We start from the raw sequence: 16,518 nt of genomic DNA, 5'->3' as shown, positions 1-16,518 counted from the left end.
CCTTTTCCAGGAATTTTTTCTTCTTTGTATGTAGTCCTGACCTCTAGCTATTCATTCAATTCCCCTTCTTGCTCTTCAAGGAGAATCAAAAGAATAGCATTACGGTCAAGGCAGTAGATAGGATTTCATCAGACACCAAAATAAATGCTGTGTGATGGCCTCAGTTCTTCCTTTGGCAGAGAAGTGTCTGGGATATGGATTTCAGCTGAGAATTTGACAGCATCTCTCATACTGTCCTTGTGGATGGGACAGAGAGGTGAAATCGAAGCACAGATTGTAGAAACAGTTGTATGATAAAGCCCAAAAAAACTAATCATGAAGAACTGGTTGGTATCAACTTTGAGGAAGGTATCTAACAGTCCCCCTAGTATCTGACTCCAGTTCTGTACTGTTCAACATTTATTCTTCTTGGTGTTGCTCGGTTGTGTCCAACTCTCTGTGACCCCATTTGGGGTTTTCTTGACAAAGATACTGTAGTGGTTCAACATTGCCTTCCCCAGTTCATTTTATAGATGAGGAAACTGAGGGAAACAGGGTGAAGTAACTTGCCCAGGATCACACAGCTAGTAAATATCTGAGGTCAGATTTCAACTCAGAAAGCTGAGTCTTCCTGACTCCAGGCCCAGCACTCTATCTACTGTGCCACCTAGCAGCCCTCAACATTTATATCAATGGCTTAGATGATGGAGTTGATGAGATTCCAAGATTAGAGAAATACTTATCACAGTGGATGACAGTCACTATCCAAAAAATCCTCCAAGGGAAACAGTTAAATATGAAAACAAACAGGCAAATGAGGGTATATATTGATTGCTGAGATCAGCACTTATAAGGATAAATGTAAAGTTTTACACTCCACAAGACAGAGGAAAACACGGCTGGGTGAAAGTTTGCATGATGAAAAATATCTAAGGGCTTTAGTGGATTGCAAACTCAATGAGTCAACAGTACGACATGATAGCCAAACGTATGTGTCCCTGGTGCCTTCTGGCTCTCTCTCTGAACCAGAATGCTACATCTGCTCCCTCAGGGTTCAAGGGGGCCCTGATGAGCTGCAGGAATCTTTTATCTAGTGCTATCAGTTTGAGCTCCTCCTCACAGAAGCCAATGACTCCAGTCCCACTGAATATTAATTAGCTTTACAAATGGGTACTTCCTTCCCATATGCAAGAAGTATCAAGAACAAACATCACCTCCCCCCAAAGAAAACCTCTGTTGCATACTCTCTCCTCCAACACCTCCTTGTCTAGGAAGAGCCGGTTCACTTTTAGTAGAGTTCCTACATAGCATTAGTCTCACCAAGTTTCTGTCCTGATGAACTATAACTCCTGGACGAGTCCTTCTCTCAGCTGCTCTGGACTGGGGTCTGAAGGTCATTCCCAAGGGTCACTATAAACTCTCTGGGGCACTGATGCTATTCTAGCTGCAGATCAGGACTCTGGAAAGTCATGACGTCAAAGAATTCTCTTGACATTTTGAGCTCACAAGGATGAAGGTTCTACTCTTCACCTAGAACAGAGAAAAAAATACGCAAAGACCAAGAAAGTAGGCACTTCCACAGGGCCTCAGAGGGGAGCCAGAAGCCCTTCATATCATTATCTGTCCCCAGTATCTGTGAGCAATATAATTAAAAAGATCCTCTCCCCCACCCTCTTGCTGATGGCCTTTTGGGAAGTCTCCTTCAGTTCTGTCTATGCAGCATTTGAAAAACAGCTCCACCTAACCACACAATTAGTAACCAGAACCAGTCATAGAATATTTATGCATGTTCCATAGATTCTCCAAAGCACCCTCCCCAAAGCCAGCTTCTCAGCTCCTCCACATGGGGAAATGCCATTTCAGGAGTTTTGCACATGTGCCAGACCCCTATTACATATGTAGCATGTTTCACCAATGTTAGAGCAGTATAGAAATGAGAGCTCAAAAGGGGTGATAGAAGAAGGAAGGGGAAGGGAGGGAAGAGGAAGAGGAAGGAGAGAGAGAAAGGGGGAAAGGAAGGGGACGGTAGATTTAGCTATAGATTTGACTAGATGGGCTTGGAGGTCCCTTCGTGGTCTGAGATTCCGTGATTCTGCCTCTTCATTTGAGGTTGGAAAAAAAAAAGAGACCAGCTATTTCAGATTCATAATGCTGAGAAGCTGTCATCTCATTTGTGTAAGCCACTCTCTGACACAGAACACAATTTCTCTATGACTTAACATGAGGACTGCTAGAGTTAACATGACCAAAAGCATCGCCCTGCAGCCAATCTGGTGACGAGCCTGTCCAAACTCACCTAGGCTTCTCTTCAGATAGCTGGTATATAATCCATCTGCAAGCCCAGACATGCAGCTTTTCTAGCTTCATGGACCAGCTTGGGCTGACATTGATTTCAAGAGCACCATGATGAGACCCAATGGAGGTCATTGGCATGGCACAGTGCAAAGACTACTGGCTTTGGAGTCGAGAGGCTTTGTTATTCAGTCATTTTCAATCATGTCCAACTCTTCATGACTCCATTTGGGGTTTTCTTGGTAAAGATACTGGAGTGGTTTGCCATTTCCTTCTCTGGCTCATTTTACAGATGAGGAACAGAGGCAAACAGGGTTAAGTGACTTGCCCAGGGTCACACAGAGAGTAAGTGTCTGGGGCCAGATTTGAACTCGTAACTTCCCCCCCTCTAAACCCAGCACTCTATCCACTGCAGCACCTAGCTGCCTTGGAGTCAGAGGACACATGCTCCACTTCCGGTTCTACCATTTGCAACTAGTATGAGTTAACCCTTAGGAGCCTTGATTTCCTCATCTTTAAAATGAGGGGTCTGAGGTTCATACTAGCTCTGACTCTGTACTAAGATGATTTTAACGGGGGTAATGTGAGGGCTGGGTCTGTCTCCGAGTTTCCATCAATGTCACTTTCCTCCCACTCAGACATATCCCTGAGGCTGTAATTTGCTTTTCTTTGACATCTCCTCCTTCTTTCTGCATCCAGGCTGCCCTTGATGTGAACATTAGCCTCATTTCACCTAAATGAAAACCTTCAGAAGCTGACCCTGTAGAGATTGTGGCCCTTCTATTTCCACCCTGCTGCCTCTTGGAAGAAAACCTCCCTCCTCTGTGCCCCTTCCTTACATTTCCCAGTTGTCAGCCCATTTTTCTCAGTCTACTTTAGAAGTGATGTAACTAAGAAGCTTCTGGGGAATGTAGTTTTAGTAGCTCTTCCATGGTCACAAGACAGCACCACCTTTGTGCTGGAGACACATATACATTTAATTATATTTAATTGTAAAAAGGGAGAACCTCACTTTTGTCAAACTAACCAGAAACCATTAACTGAATAGCCCACTCCTTGTAAGTACCTCAGGGGAAGTTATGTTAATAGAGGGGGGAAAAGGACCCAAGAATAGTATGATATGGTGGAAATATTTCTGGATTTGGCATAGAAGACCGGGCATCAAATTCCAGGTCTGCTACTTAACTATTTGCTAACTGTGTGATCTTGAATAGGTCACTTTTCCTCTTTGAGTCTCAGTTTCCTCACTTGTAGAATAAGGGTGCTGCCTTAGATGATGTCTGAGGTCTCTTTCAGTCTAAGGTCTATGACCCCATGATCAATGACTTTTGGGCTCTCCAAGTTAATGATAGCATAGTATCTTCATTTCTCACAGTAATGCTGTCATCTCATGGTCCTGGTATTAGGGTTTCTTTCACACTGGGATTCCTGCAATGGCCAGTTTTTGCTCTCTTAACCCCAGTGGCCCCCTTTCAACTGCTCTCTGCTGTCTCAATTGTGCTTCCTCACAGTATCCCCCTTGTGGCATCAACTCCTAGTCTATTCCTCATTGACATTGCTTTGTTGCAATTCGGAGGCCCACGACTCAGATTGATTCTTAGGACTCACCATCAAAGATGATGGTTCAAACAACAGAATGAATATAGATTTTCCCTTTTTGGGTCTTAAGCAGGAGGAAGGTCTTCAAACAGTGGCCCATCCTCCAATCTTCAAAGAATCCCAACATATATGAGTTCGGAAGACCATCTAGGACAACTCTTTGGGAGATGGGGTGGGGTTAGATGAGGGTGGCATCAAGATACATGATTTCAATAGTGTAGGATGGAAACTCCTCTACCAATGCAGTTCAACAACTCCCGTGTAACTTATAGTCTGTGAGAGTTACTTGGAGGAACTTACAGGTTAAGCGAATTGCCCTGGTCACTAGAATCCTGGCTGACTCTCTGGTCAGCTCTCTGCTCTAAACTATTCCACTCCTCTTGTTGTACCCCAGAGAAGACAAACATGGTAAACATTGCCCTTTTTTCACACTAGTCCCTTTTTGCAAATCAGAACAATTACTCTTCTCTAGTCTTAGGATGGTAGATTCAGAGATGGGAGGGGCCTTAAAGGCTATTTAATCCAATCCCCTCATTTTACGAATGATGAAACTGAGACCCTGAGAGGTATAATAAGTTGCCTAAGGCCACATGGGTGAAGGATTTGAACCCCTGCCCTAGGAGTCCGGAATCAATAGACTTTCCTCCATACCACAAGTACTTCCCCATTTTCCCTGTTCTTCCGGTGGCTCAGCCCCCACATCCTTCAGTTCTTTCTATTTCCTGGAATGTTATTCAACCAGGCCAGGTGAGCTGAATTCAAAGAAGGCAACCAAGAGCTCCTTGACTCTCTGCATTCTGACCTTGGGCGCTGACTCCAAATTAGTCATTTTTTGTTCTCTTTCCAATCTAAACATCATTCTTCCGAGCAAAGAAAACAGAAGTAAAACAACAGTTGATTTGTTCCACCGTCATGCATTATTATGATTTCAGCCACCCCCAAAAGCAGCCCTCTCTCTTCTGGGACCTTCCTCTGTCTTCCAGTGCAGATTAAAGAAAAAAAAATTTTAATCCTTGTCCTTACCAGCAAGTAAGTCATACACCTGACAATCCCCAAGAGCCCTCACGCAACACCTGACAAGAGAGGTGAAGGAAACCTAAGGCAGGTAGTCTTGGGTCCTACTGCCTCCTTAGTGTATCCTTTCAATCAATCAACCCCTGAGCTGGGTGATGGGGATACAAAGACATTCTCTGTTTTCTGCCATACGCCTTCAATCTTCTCCTAAGTAATGCAGGGCTCCCCCACCACAATCTAACACTTTCCACGGCCAGTCTAGCACATCTCCTTCTTCATGGTACACCAGCCTCTGAGTGTTTTAGAGCTTGGGCACCCGACTGAGAATTAGAAAGAGCTGGCTTCACATCCTGCCTCATACACTTCCTAGCTGTGTGACCTAGGCAAGCCATTGAACCCCTCTCAGCCTCACTTTCCTCATCTGTAAAATGAGGACAATAATAGCAATAATTTCATAGAATGATTGTGAAGGTCAGTCAAGCTAATCTATACAGAAGACTGAGCAAACTTATTTAAATGTCATCTGCTATTATTATTATTGCTTCCTGGGGATATTAATTGTAATCAGCTGCTCCCTTTACAGATCCTCCCTGAAGGCATGAGCATTATCAAGGAATCTTAACTCATCGCTGGTAGCACCCGGGCCTCTCTCCTCCCCCCAATAGTGAGTATGGGTCATTGGCTCAAGGACACCTTATTTGATTAGAGGGTCAAGCTCTATTTTGATGTTTTGTTGTTTTTATTATTTTACTAGCTGTGCTAACATAAGCACATCCCTGAGCCCCAGAGGATCATAGATTAAAATCAAAACAGTCCTTTGAAATCATCTAGTCCAATTCCTTTATTTCGTAGATGAAAAAACCGAGGTTCAGAAAAGTCAAGTATCTCACCTAAGATCATGCTGGTGCCAGAGCCGGGATTCTGACTCCTTTACTCTGTCTTCTGTATTGTGCCCCATCCTTTGTTTTCTTATCTGCAAAATGGGAACAATAATATTTTGCATCACAGGCTTGCTCAAAGTATATGCCGCTTGTCCCTCTTCCATATCTTTTTCTGAGAAGTGTAATCAAATCTCAACCACCATTTCCTCTGGAAAGGATGTGTCAATGAATGTCCTCATTGTTCCATTCACCTTCTTTGTGATACCTCAGCCCCTATTAGAATGTAAGCTCCTTGAGGGTGGGGAATGTCTTGATTTTATATTTGTATCCTCAGTGCTTAGCATATTTGATACATAGCAAGCACTTAATAACCATTTTGTCACTGATTTATTCATCACATAAATGTACTTTGAAAAGATAAAGTGCTACAAAATGCTAACTAGATTATTATCATAGTTAATATTATATTATGATAAAATAATAATGTTATATGTTATATTAATATTACATAGTTTACATGGTGACTAATATCAATATAATGATGTAATTTTATTATTGTTGCTGTTATTTTTAGTATTATTATTAAACCTTACAGTACAGTATAAATGTGAGTTACTATCACGGCCTGAGTTCACAGGGCCAGAATTTGACTCACACTCAGACACTGCTACCAAGGTATACTTTTCTAGTGTGTATGAAATCAGTGCAGTGCATATCTCTGAATACGATAATATCAATACCCTCTTATAAAGCTACATTTTAGCTTTTAAATTTAAAAACTTTTTAATTTAAAATTTTGTTGTGAGAAGGTGGGAATGTCTTTGTCAAACTTGACCTTGTTGAAGCTAAATGACAGCTGGGAAATCTGTTGACAGCTGGATGTTCCATTGGTCACAATGCCTTGGACACTGACTCCTTGTTCCTTCCAAAAAAGTCTTGTGCCCTCGCCTTTGTGATGACAAGTGGAAGACTGTTTGTCACATTCATAATGAGCTCCCAGCAATAGCAACTTTGAAACCATCAGAATGCATAGTGACCTCATTGGCTTCAACAAGACAGTAAGAAGATAGCATAGAAATGAAGCGTCTCTCCCAGCTCTGGATGCAGCCAATACCAATGTCCATCCAGGACTCATAACTGCTTACAGTTAAATTTAAAGTAGATTAAATACTCCAGGACTCCCAGGCATCTTTTCTTTGATCCCCAGAATATGATATGACCCCAGGGTTTTCCATCCACTGATTCATCTTGTGAACAATTAGGACGACCTGAGGCTGGGTTATGTCAATGGCTGAGATAGTTCTTAGCCTCCCTTAGGCATTTTGAGTACAGGAAGGCTCTCTTCCATTTCCCAGGGAGATTCTGGATTCCGCTGTTTACCAGAAGTAGTCGAGAGTGGAAATACACTACCTGGTACATATTGGTCTAGGTGGGATCCTAGTCTCACAGCCAGAAATGATGCTTGTAATAACAAGCAAGGATTGAACTGGATTTCAACACAATGGGACTTTATTATAGCAAAAGCTATACTAGAAATCTGCAACTACAACATTAATCTAGGGAAAAACCACTCAGGAATCATTGTGTTATACAATACTGCTTGCCCCTCTGTGACTATAGATACATAGAAACAGAAACCAATCAATCAAATATCAAACATTTATTAAGCACCTACTATATACCAAGATATACCAAGATGGGGAAGGGGAAGAAATTTCTCCTCCAGCCCAGGTAGTGAATTATATTATCATTATATTTATTATAATTGTACTATATACCATAACTATACTATATATTATCATCATATACTCTATATAATATGGTCTAGGGGTCATTATTTCTAAGTGGGGTTCCCAAAGCAATGCTACATCTTCCCCTCAGAGTTCTGGGACTATTCCTGAGGACTGGGGCATCTTTCTAATGCTATTAGCTCGAGACCCCATTCTCATGTTTCCCCCCCAATATCAATTGTCAGTTACTTATCATAGATTGACCCGATGATTAGTGCTGCAACCCCAGGCAGCTAGGTGGTACAAGCAGCTAGCTGTCACAGTGGAGAGAGTGCCAGGCCTGGAGTCAGGAAGACTCATCTTCCTGAGTTCAAATGCACCCTCAGACACTGGCTGTGTGACCCTGGGCAAGTCACTTAACCCTGTTTGCCTAAGTTTCCTCATTTGTAAAATGAGCTAGAGAAGGAAAGCACTCTCATATCTTTGCCAAGAAAATACCAAATGAAGTCACAGACTCGGACATGACTGGACAGCAACAATACATGTGTGTATGCAAAAAACAAACAAACAAACAAACAAACAAAAACAATGGGAGCAGGGGCTTCTGAGGAAGAGAGAGTCACGAAACCAACAGAGCTTCCAGTTTATGGTTGTGAGATAACACAATGAGATGAGTTCAGAACTGGTTGAATGTCTAGACTCAAATAGCAGTCGTTAATGGTTCAACGTCAACACATCAGGAGATTGCCAGTGGATTGCCCCAGGGATCCAAGCTCTGCCTTGTCCTGGGTGATATTTTCATCAGTGCCTTGGATAAAGGCATAGAAGGTGTGCTCATCACCCAGCTTTCCCAGTCTGGGAGAGATATGAAACACACTGGATGGTAGTCAGAATTCCAAAAGATCTTGACAGGCTGTAGTATTGGACTGAATCTAATAAGATGAAATTCAAGAAGGATACATGTAACATCCTATACTTGAGGATGACAAATCAAAAGTACGAGAGAGGGGATTCTTGGTTAGATAGCAGCCAGTTTGGACATTTCCTAGGGGTTTTAGTGGCCTGTAAACACAATGTGCATCAGCAGCACACGGGGCAGCCAGAAGCTCATGTGATTTTGGGCTGTACTAAGAAAGGCACAGTTTTTAGGAATAAGGTGGAGGGACTGCCCTTCTATGCCCAGCTCTCATCAAATTCTATTCATTCACACCCTTCCTTATCCTGCACTAACTAGAGAGGTCTTCTGCATGCTTCCGTCTCTTTTATTGCTTTCTGAATTTTCTCTTTCCTCCTTGGTTTTCCCATACCCTCCTCCCTCAGCAAATAGCTTGAAGTCTTGGTCTCTGAAACAACTTCTGTATTCAAAAATAATATCTGGGATACAAACGCGTTCTCATATGACAGTGTAGTATTAACTTTCCAAAGAACAAGCAGGCTAACAGGACATGTACCTACCTGCAAGGACAAGAGGTTGTCTTTACAAATAAAATGGCTGACAGCATCGATGTAGAGGGACCAGCTTGGTCTGTCCAGAGCCATCATCCACGTACTGGGAGGCTCTTCATTGCTGTTTCCTGTTGGTAACAAGGCCGTGGGCTTCCCTCTCCTGTGTAGGACAATACAGATGCTCATACTAGGACTAAGAAAAGGACCAAGTGTTACACAGCAATATGTAGTCCCCTTTTGAAATTCCTGTTAAAGAGAGCACACCAGAGAGTAGGCATCAGTAATGTTCAGTAGAGTCTCCAAAAATAACTGAAAGGAAAGACAAAAGGCCTTTTTGGATTCAATCTTCAATTTCTCAATGAGATCTCTGGTTGTGGGGCCAAGTTCACTCTCCATTGGGTCAGATGACTCAAGTAACCAAGTGAAAGAAAGGCATCATCTACTTTGGGTCCCAAATCCAAGGTCAGGGTGACCCTTAGTGTCACTTAAATAAATCTTAAAGGCCATTAATGCTAATCCCACTTGGTTATTATGTGCACAACTTGAAAGAGAGAGCATAAATTTTCCCTGTCAAAGACACTAAGCATATTAGCTCATAGGATTGTGAACTTAGAACTAGTCTACCTCCTGCCTCACCCCCCCCACTACCATTTTACAAATGTGCAATTGAGGCACTTAAGTGAGTTTCCCAGAGTCATACAATTATTAAGTGTCTGAGATGGGATTTGAACTCAGGTGTTCTTGACTTCTAAACTCAATTAGGCAGTTCTGCCTCTCAGTTCAAGCTGGGCAGAGCCAAAGAGAGGATGAGCTCATATTTTCCTTGTTCTTTTCTTTTTAATTTTAATTTTTAATAAATTAATAAACATTTATTTTCTCTCTGGCCCACCTTCCCTATTAAACAACAAACAAAACAAAAAACGCTAGTAATAAATATGCATACTTAAGTAAAACAAATTTCCATATTTACCATGTCCAAAAATGTATGTTTTATTCTTCATCTTGAGACCATCACCTCTCTGTCAGCAAGCTTCATCAAAAAAAAAAAAACCATAACTCTGAAACGAGGATTAATTATTGAGTGGAATAGAGTTCTTAAGCCTTTCAATGCTGTTTGTCTTTACAATATTGTTGTTATTATGTAAATTGTTCTCCTGGTTCTATTCACTTCACCCTGCATCAGTTCATGCAGATCTACTCAGGTTTCTCTGAAACCGTCCCTTTCTAATTTCATATAGCTCAATAGTGTTTTATCACATTCATATACCATAGTCTGTTCCATCATTCTCCAGTTTATGGGCAACCTCTCTCCCTGCCCTCTTTGTTTCCAGATCTTTGCCAATACAAAAAGAGCTGCTATAAATATTTTGGTGCTTCTGTCCTTTTCCTCTTCTTTGACTTCTTTGAGCCATAGACCTACTACTGGTTTAGTTGGGTCAAAAGGTATGTACAGTTTAGTAACTTTGGGGGCATAATGCCTTACAGAGTACACATGCACCCCCAAATAGAAATACCCCGAGACTGTGAGGCTGGACAGCCACAAACTATGAGCAGAACAGAAAGCAGCCACTTTAGTCTGAGAGGCTATGGGGAGCAGATTCTCACACACAGGGCAAAGCTTAACCCCAGGGGAAGGGAGATTCTCTTGCATGTGCCATTGGTCAGAACTGGAGGGCTCCAACTGTGTAGATGCCATTTTAACACTGGGAGCTGGAGGGCATTCCCCCTGGTGGTTAGAGATGAGAAAATTTAGGCCTAGAGTGGGTAAATGGCTTACTACTATTTAATGGCAGAGCTGATGTCTAGATCAGCACTCACTGCCCTACCTTTTTTAAGTCTGAAACTTTCTGCATCTCTCCAATGTTGTCTGTGATTGCTGTGTTGGTCAGGGAATCATAAAATTCTAGAGTTGGAAGGAACCTTAGCCTTGATCTAGGCCCATCCTTCTGCCGGGGAAATATGTACAACGTCCCCAAGTGGCTACCCGGGTCTCCAATCAGACTAGCGTTTACTAAGCATGCTTCCAGTTCCAGGCTCTGTACCAAGCACAAGGAATACAAAGAACGGGAACTGGGGCCTGCCTTCAAGGGGCATATGTTCTACTAGGGGATCCAACCCGTAGGGAGGAAGAAATCCCTATTTCATGAGGCTTCCCACACCCTCTTCAGAACCCACCTACCCCCAACTTTGATCCACTGGTTGGTTTTCTAAAGAATCACAAAAGTAACACAGACTCTGGTATTTTCAGGCCTCACATTCTTTTAGACCCAGCCTAGATATTTTTTAGTCTCAGGGCCTGTTAGCATGCCTGGCTTAAGAATCATTGAACATTTTGAAGTAATCAACGTTTATCTTTGTCTACTCCCATCACCCCTTTAGGAGCTTTTCTCAGAGTTTACATCTGTTTTTGTCATCTCCTCCATGACACCCACTTCCTTCATGCTGTGTAAATGCTGCCAAGGGCCAACCCTACGGTATAAAACCATGTTCTCAAGCAATGCTATTTTACCAAAATTTTACCCATCACCCATCCCCAGTCACCATTCCTCATATCTCTCCTCCCATCAAAATTAGCCCATCCCATGTCCCATTCCCTTATGTCCCTGACATTTTTAGGAAAATACAGGCACAAATAGCATATTAAGCTGAATACAAGTCACACTTTCCTTCCATTATGGATTAATAAGCTCAGACTCATAAGGGACCCCAGCAGCCATCTAATCCTACCTGTATATGACCAAGAAACCTATTGTGGGCCAGGGTATTAGTGGAATTAGAGAGGTATGAGTTATACCCCCATGTTCCACAACACCAGCCCAGAGTGTTGCAAGCGAGGGAATTGTTAGGCCAGCCAAAGCCAGCTGAGGTTAATTTTGTCCCAAGCTGAACCGATCCAGGAGCCAGCTATGGGTCGTTTGGGCCAGAGGCCTCTCACGAGTGGCTTTCAGAACTTTGATGAAGAGCTCCAGAGATGTCAGGAAACCTCCTCTCTGACTGCCTCCATTTAGTGTGTGACTCTTGACAAGTCACTTAACCCCTTCCTGCCTCAGTTTCTTCATTTTATTGACTTGATTCTCTGCCAACTGCTTTGTACTTAACCTTCTTTTTGGAAGCCTTCATCTGTTTTCATCCTCTGAACTGTCTTTAAACCTTCTTGAGAATTGCTTCAACCTGAGGGTGTTGGGAATATAATTTTTGTAAAAAGCAGCTCTGAGTGGCCACTTGTACCAGATGTGGAATAACAACCCTGACAAAATTTCGTGAACACACACGTAACATTTAAAGGAAAAAGTGGTCATTTAACTTAAGAAGGCAGCATGAAGTAGATGGTAGAGAGAGTGGAGGGACTTGGGGTCAGAAAGTTCCTAGTTCAAATCCCATTTCAGGAAACTCCTAGCTTTGTCACTTTGGCAAGTCACCAAAACTCAGAAAGTGGTATCCTTAAAACCAGCTAAAGAAAATCCATTTTAAAACACACAAACAAAACTGTCTTCTTATGCTGTCATTTCAGGTAAAGTCAAAACTTTGGTTTCCTCTGGGTCACACCAGCCACCTATACATGAGAGGGGAAAGCAGCAGACTGCTTACATCCTCTCCACCCCGACCAGCTCCTTCCCCTTTGGCTGCATCAGCGGTTTCTGCTCACTTTCATTGTGTATTCATACTCTTCCTTTGTTAGAAAAAAAAAAGTGTGAGTAGATGTTGCAGTTTTTTAAATTACTGCAGTTGAAATAGTTCATCCAATTTTTAGTTCTTAAATTTTTTGAAGAATATTTTGTACTGAGATTCTTCTAAAGTGCTCTCTTCAAAATTTCTTGGTGAAAAAAGTGCACAGTCTTCCCAAACAGTATTCCTCCTCCTCCCAAGTGCCATTAACAGTGGCCCACTCCATCTGACAGAGAGCTGGTTCCAAACACCTACTTCACCAACCTGCTGTGACCTAAGAGTAATTGTCGTCTACAGAAGACACTCATTAAAAGACATGAGCTTTTCCTGGGAAATAATCCTTCAAGCTCTTCCATTAGCAGAGAAATGTTTTGCCATTATCTGGTTGAACCTTGGTCTCTCGTGGGGATGAGTTAAAGAATGAGGCAATGGTGCTATGCTAAATGTAGGGAATACAAATATAAAAGTGAGACAGTCCCTGCCCTCAAGAAGCTCACATTCTAATTTGTGGAGAGAACATATAAAGGGGAGTCAAGATCCAAGAAGGGAAAGTTTGTTCTGGGAAGCCAAAAGATGGTGAATGAAACAGTATGGATGTGCCAAAACTTTTGATACAAGCAGGAAGTAACTGGAAGCCTGGGCCAGAGAGTGAGACCTAAAGGGATGAAGTATTAGGGTCTGTATCTTCTGAAGAGCAAAGAAGCAGAGAATCATGGATTGAGATCCCAAGGAGATCTCATTGTTGCTCCAATCGGATCAAAAGAATTCTGAAAGAAACCTGGGTTTTAAAATCTTACTTCACTCAGAAGAATAGTCTGGAATAGTCAAATGAGCCCCAGATTTGGAGTTGGAGAACATGGGTTCAAATTCCAACTCTGATCTTGACCACGGCATGAGTTCTCTGGGCCTCAGTTTCCTCATCTGTAAAATGAGGGGGCTAGTCTATACTATCCAGAAGGCCATTTTTACCTCAAATTCTTATGTATATGTCTGAACAGATACATGAAGAGCAGGTGGAAATTTCCCTCTGAGATGCTTTCAGGAGTCTGTGGGAAAGGGATGGAAAATGCAGAGCCTGAGTGATGAAATATCCCTTTTCTCCAGAGCCATTGTGCACTGTTTGAGATTTCCTTCTTAATGGCCTGACATTGATTTTGTGAGTTCAAAGGTGACTAATGTAGCCTTGGAGAAGCAATTATCTGGTCCACTTTGGGGGGCAAGCACCTTACTTTCTCAAAGTCTCTTCTCCTTTTTATAAAATGTTGGAATTGTCAGTCAAAGGATTAGTGGAAGATAGCCACCACAAAGAGAATGAACCCCACCATGCTGGGAGTATACACAGGTGTCTGACATGCTGCTTACCCTCCATGCTACTCTGGGAGCCGCAAAGGAGGCACTAACTATGAAATTGAGTAAGGGCACATGCTAGCGACCTGTTCACTGGCCCACTCATCTTTCTGGTGCGCCTTGCTGTCCATTCCTTTTCCAAAGTACACTCCCCAGCCTCTTCCACATGGGGGATTGCATCAGCCCTGTTCACCAGCCCCTTTCACATGAAAATTTGTAAATCAATATCCAAAAGATTTTTTCTCACTTGCATCAAACCCCCAGCCAGGAAAAAGCCTGGCACTTTAGACTGAGGTTCAAACCTGTGTCTTGTTTTATCTCTATATACCACAAGCATTTGCTGATTCTCTCTTTTGCAGCCCCTTCCCTATTCACAAATAACAACCTTTACAAGTTAAAAACAATTATGGTCAATCAGATTTTATCTAGCCAGAAAATTCAAACCACTCCAGCAAATTACAGAAGTAACTTGAGAAGATTAAGACACGTTTTGGAATCGGCTGCTGCCTGCTCAGACAGGGCTGGAGTTAGTGGGGAAGAGAGACATACTTTACAGTCTCCTGAGTGAAAAGTGAGCAGCCACAGTAGCTCAAACATTGACGTCCCCATAACCATCCCATTCTGACCACTGAAAGCAGAAGCAGCTTCGGCACCTGGAGTTCAGACAGTAGACTCCTAGGTAGGTGAGCCACCCCAACCCTCAGCGTCCCAGTTTCTAGATTTGCATCACAAAACTGCCTGCTGGAGCTCCTCTCCCTTTCTCCAGCTTCGTTTGAAATGAGGGTGATCAAAATCTCACTTTCTGAAACTGAAAGCAACAAGTCAGAACTCTGGCAGTGAGACTTCCTTTCTAGTCTCCATCTCTCCCTAGACAGGAAGAGGCAATGCTGTCCTGAGTTAATCTCCAAAGACTTCTTTCTGTCTGCAGAGATCTGTGTCCAAAAGTCTGCTGTGTGATTATCAAAGGGTATGTGGATTTGTAGATTTACCCACTCAGCAATAAGCTCGGAGCCCCCACCAACTGGCGAGCCCTGACTCCTCTTTGAACTTGATATAGTAAGTGAGCACTGGGCATGCCACTCTAACATAATGGAGTTGCCCCTCTGTAGAACAAATAACAAATAAAAAGTACATAATAAGAAGAAAACAATGGATAATAGAGAGGACATGAGCTCTGCTGCTTACCTTCTCTCAGACCTCCGGCAGTCCCCAAATAGTATGCATAGGATTTTTCTGAACCTAGCAGGCCTCAGAAATCCACATTTTGAATTTGTGTACTTTTCCCTCCCAGGGACAAAGAATTTTCCACCTAATGTTCAATTCAAGCTTCAGGTAGGGCCAGTATTTAGATAAAAACACATGGATCCAGTATCGAAGCTCAGCCCAGGGTATTGGTACTAGGGAACTAATAAACATGGGAACATACAGCTTTTTCTATTATTGGTTGTCCCAGTTGCTTCTGGGGGAACCTCTGACTCATTCTGCTAGCTCATTGTAGAGACAGGTTATTGGACTCAGTAGCCAGCCCCAGCAAGGAGTAGCACCACCCAATTTCCCTCTCCCTGATTTTGAACGTGGCGTTTCCCTGCTCCAGCCCGTGCTATTTCCTGAAGCATCTTCTCTTGAACCCCCACCAAGCCATAGCCCTGCTTCGCCTTGCATTAGGAGAGGGAGAAGGCACAATATAATCATATTAATTGTTTTGGCAGCCATTTTGTGTAATTGACTCACCTTACAATCCATTAAAGTCATCCAATTTCTTTTCAGATAACTACTGACTAGCCACACCCCCTCCACCTTGTACTTGTGTGGTGCCATTGACTCCTTGAAACCAAGTGAAGGATTACATTACATTAATTGCTTAATTATGATTGCAATTAATTAATTAATTACATTAATCTCTATTACAATTTTTACTGATAAGTTTAGGTCCATCCTTTTATAGTAGGTGGATAACTTATGGGATTCTGACTCTGCCATCCAAATTAGTAGGTATCCAGAGGCATTCTGTGGTTTGAGGGCATGTGTGAAGATAAGGGAGGAGACAGGCTTTTACCAATGATGAGACACCATCCAAATTCCTTTTCCCACCACTTCATCCAGAAGCCTATTCCTAATTCCTCTTCCCAGGCTGACAACCAACCACAACTAGGTCCATGATCCCATAATGCCAGTCAGTTGAATTGGGAGGCATCTGTGGCAGGTTATAATTGGCTTAAGAACCCCTAATGTTCCTTGTTTGCCAGTCTATCTACAAAGCAAACTATGAGCTGTTCATTAGCATTTATAAGTAGCATCAACAACAAGGAGTGTTGAAATCATCCAGTTTTTCCCCGTACTAGGAAGGGGACAATCAGGAAAGAGAAAAAAAAGAGAAGGTAGAATTAATTTTACATCAATTAAAATCAACATTAGTTGTCCATTGTTCAAGAAGAAATTCAAAAACTGAGATCTGTCCTAACATTCCCCACCCCAAAACTAATACCCTTTAGTAGTGGTATTTTGGAATAAAGATGCTAATGAATCATTCACCCTGATAATGTGGACCAACACAAGACAGTAAT

At 42.4% G+C, this 16,518-nt stretch overlaps 1 long non-coding RNA gene across 1 annotated transcript; it reads right to left on the bottom strand.

The window, feature by feature from the left end:
- Nucleotides 1-873: 873 nt before the first annotated feature.
- On the bottom strand, nt 874-15,343 carry LOC114050607. Its single transcript, XR_003570036.1, has 4 exons — nt 15,140-15,343; nt 8,951-9,101; nt 5,775-5,857; nt 874-1,509 (listed from the first exon to the last, which is right to left on the bottom strand). It is a non-coding gene; the product is annotated as an uncharacterized LOC114050607 (long non-coding RNA).
- Nucleotides 15,344-16,518: the final 1,175 nt, after the last annotated feature.

Source organism: Vombatus ursinus, unplaced genomic scaffold (genome assembly GCF_900497805.2).
Source record: "Vombatus ursinus unplaced genomic scaffold, bare-nosed wombat genome assembly UNPS02014799.1, whole genome shotgun sequence".
Taxonomy (NCBI): Eukaryota; Metazoa; Chordata; class Mammalia; order Diprotodontia; family Vombatidae; genus Vombatus; species Vombatus ursinus.
This window is presented reverse-complemented; position numbering and strand designations above follow the sequence as displayed.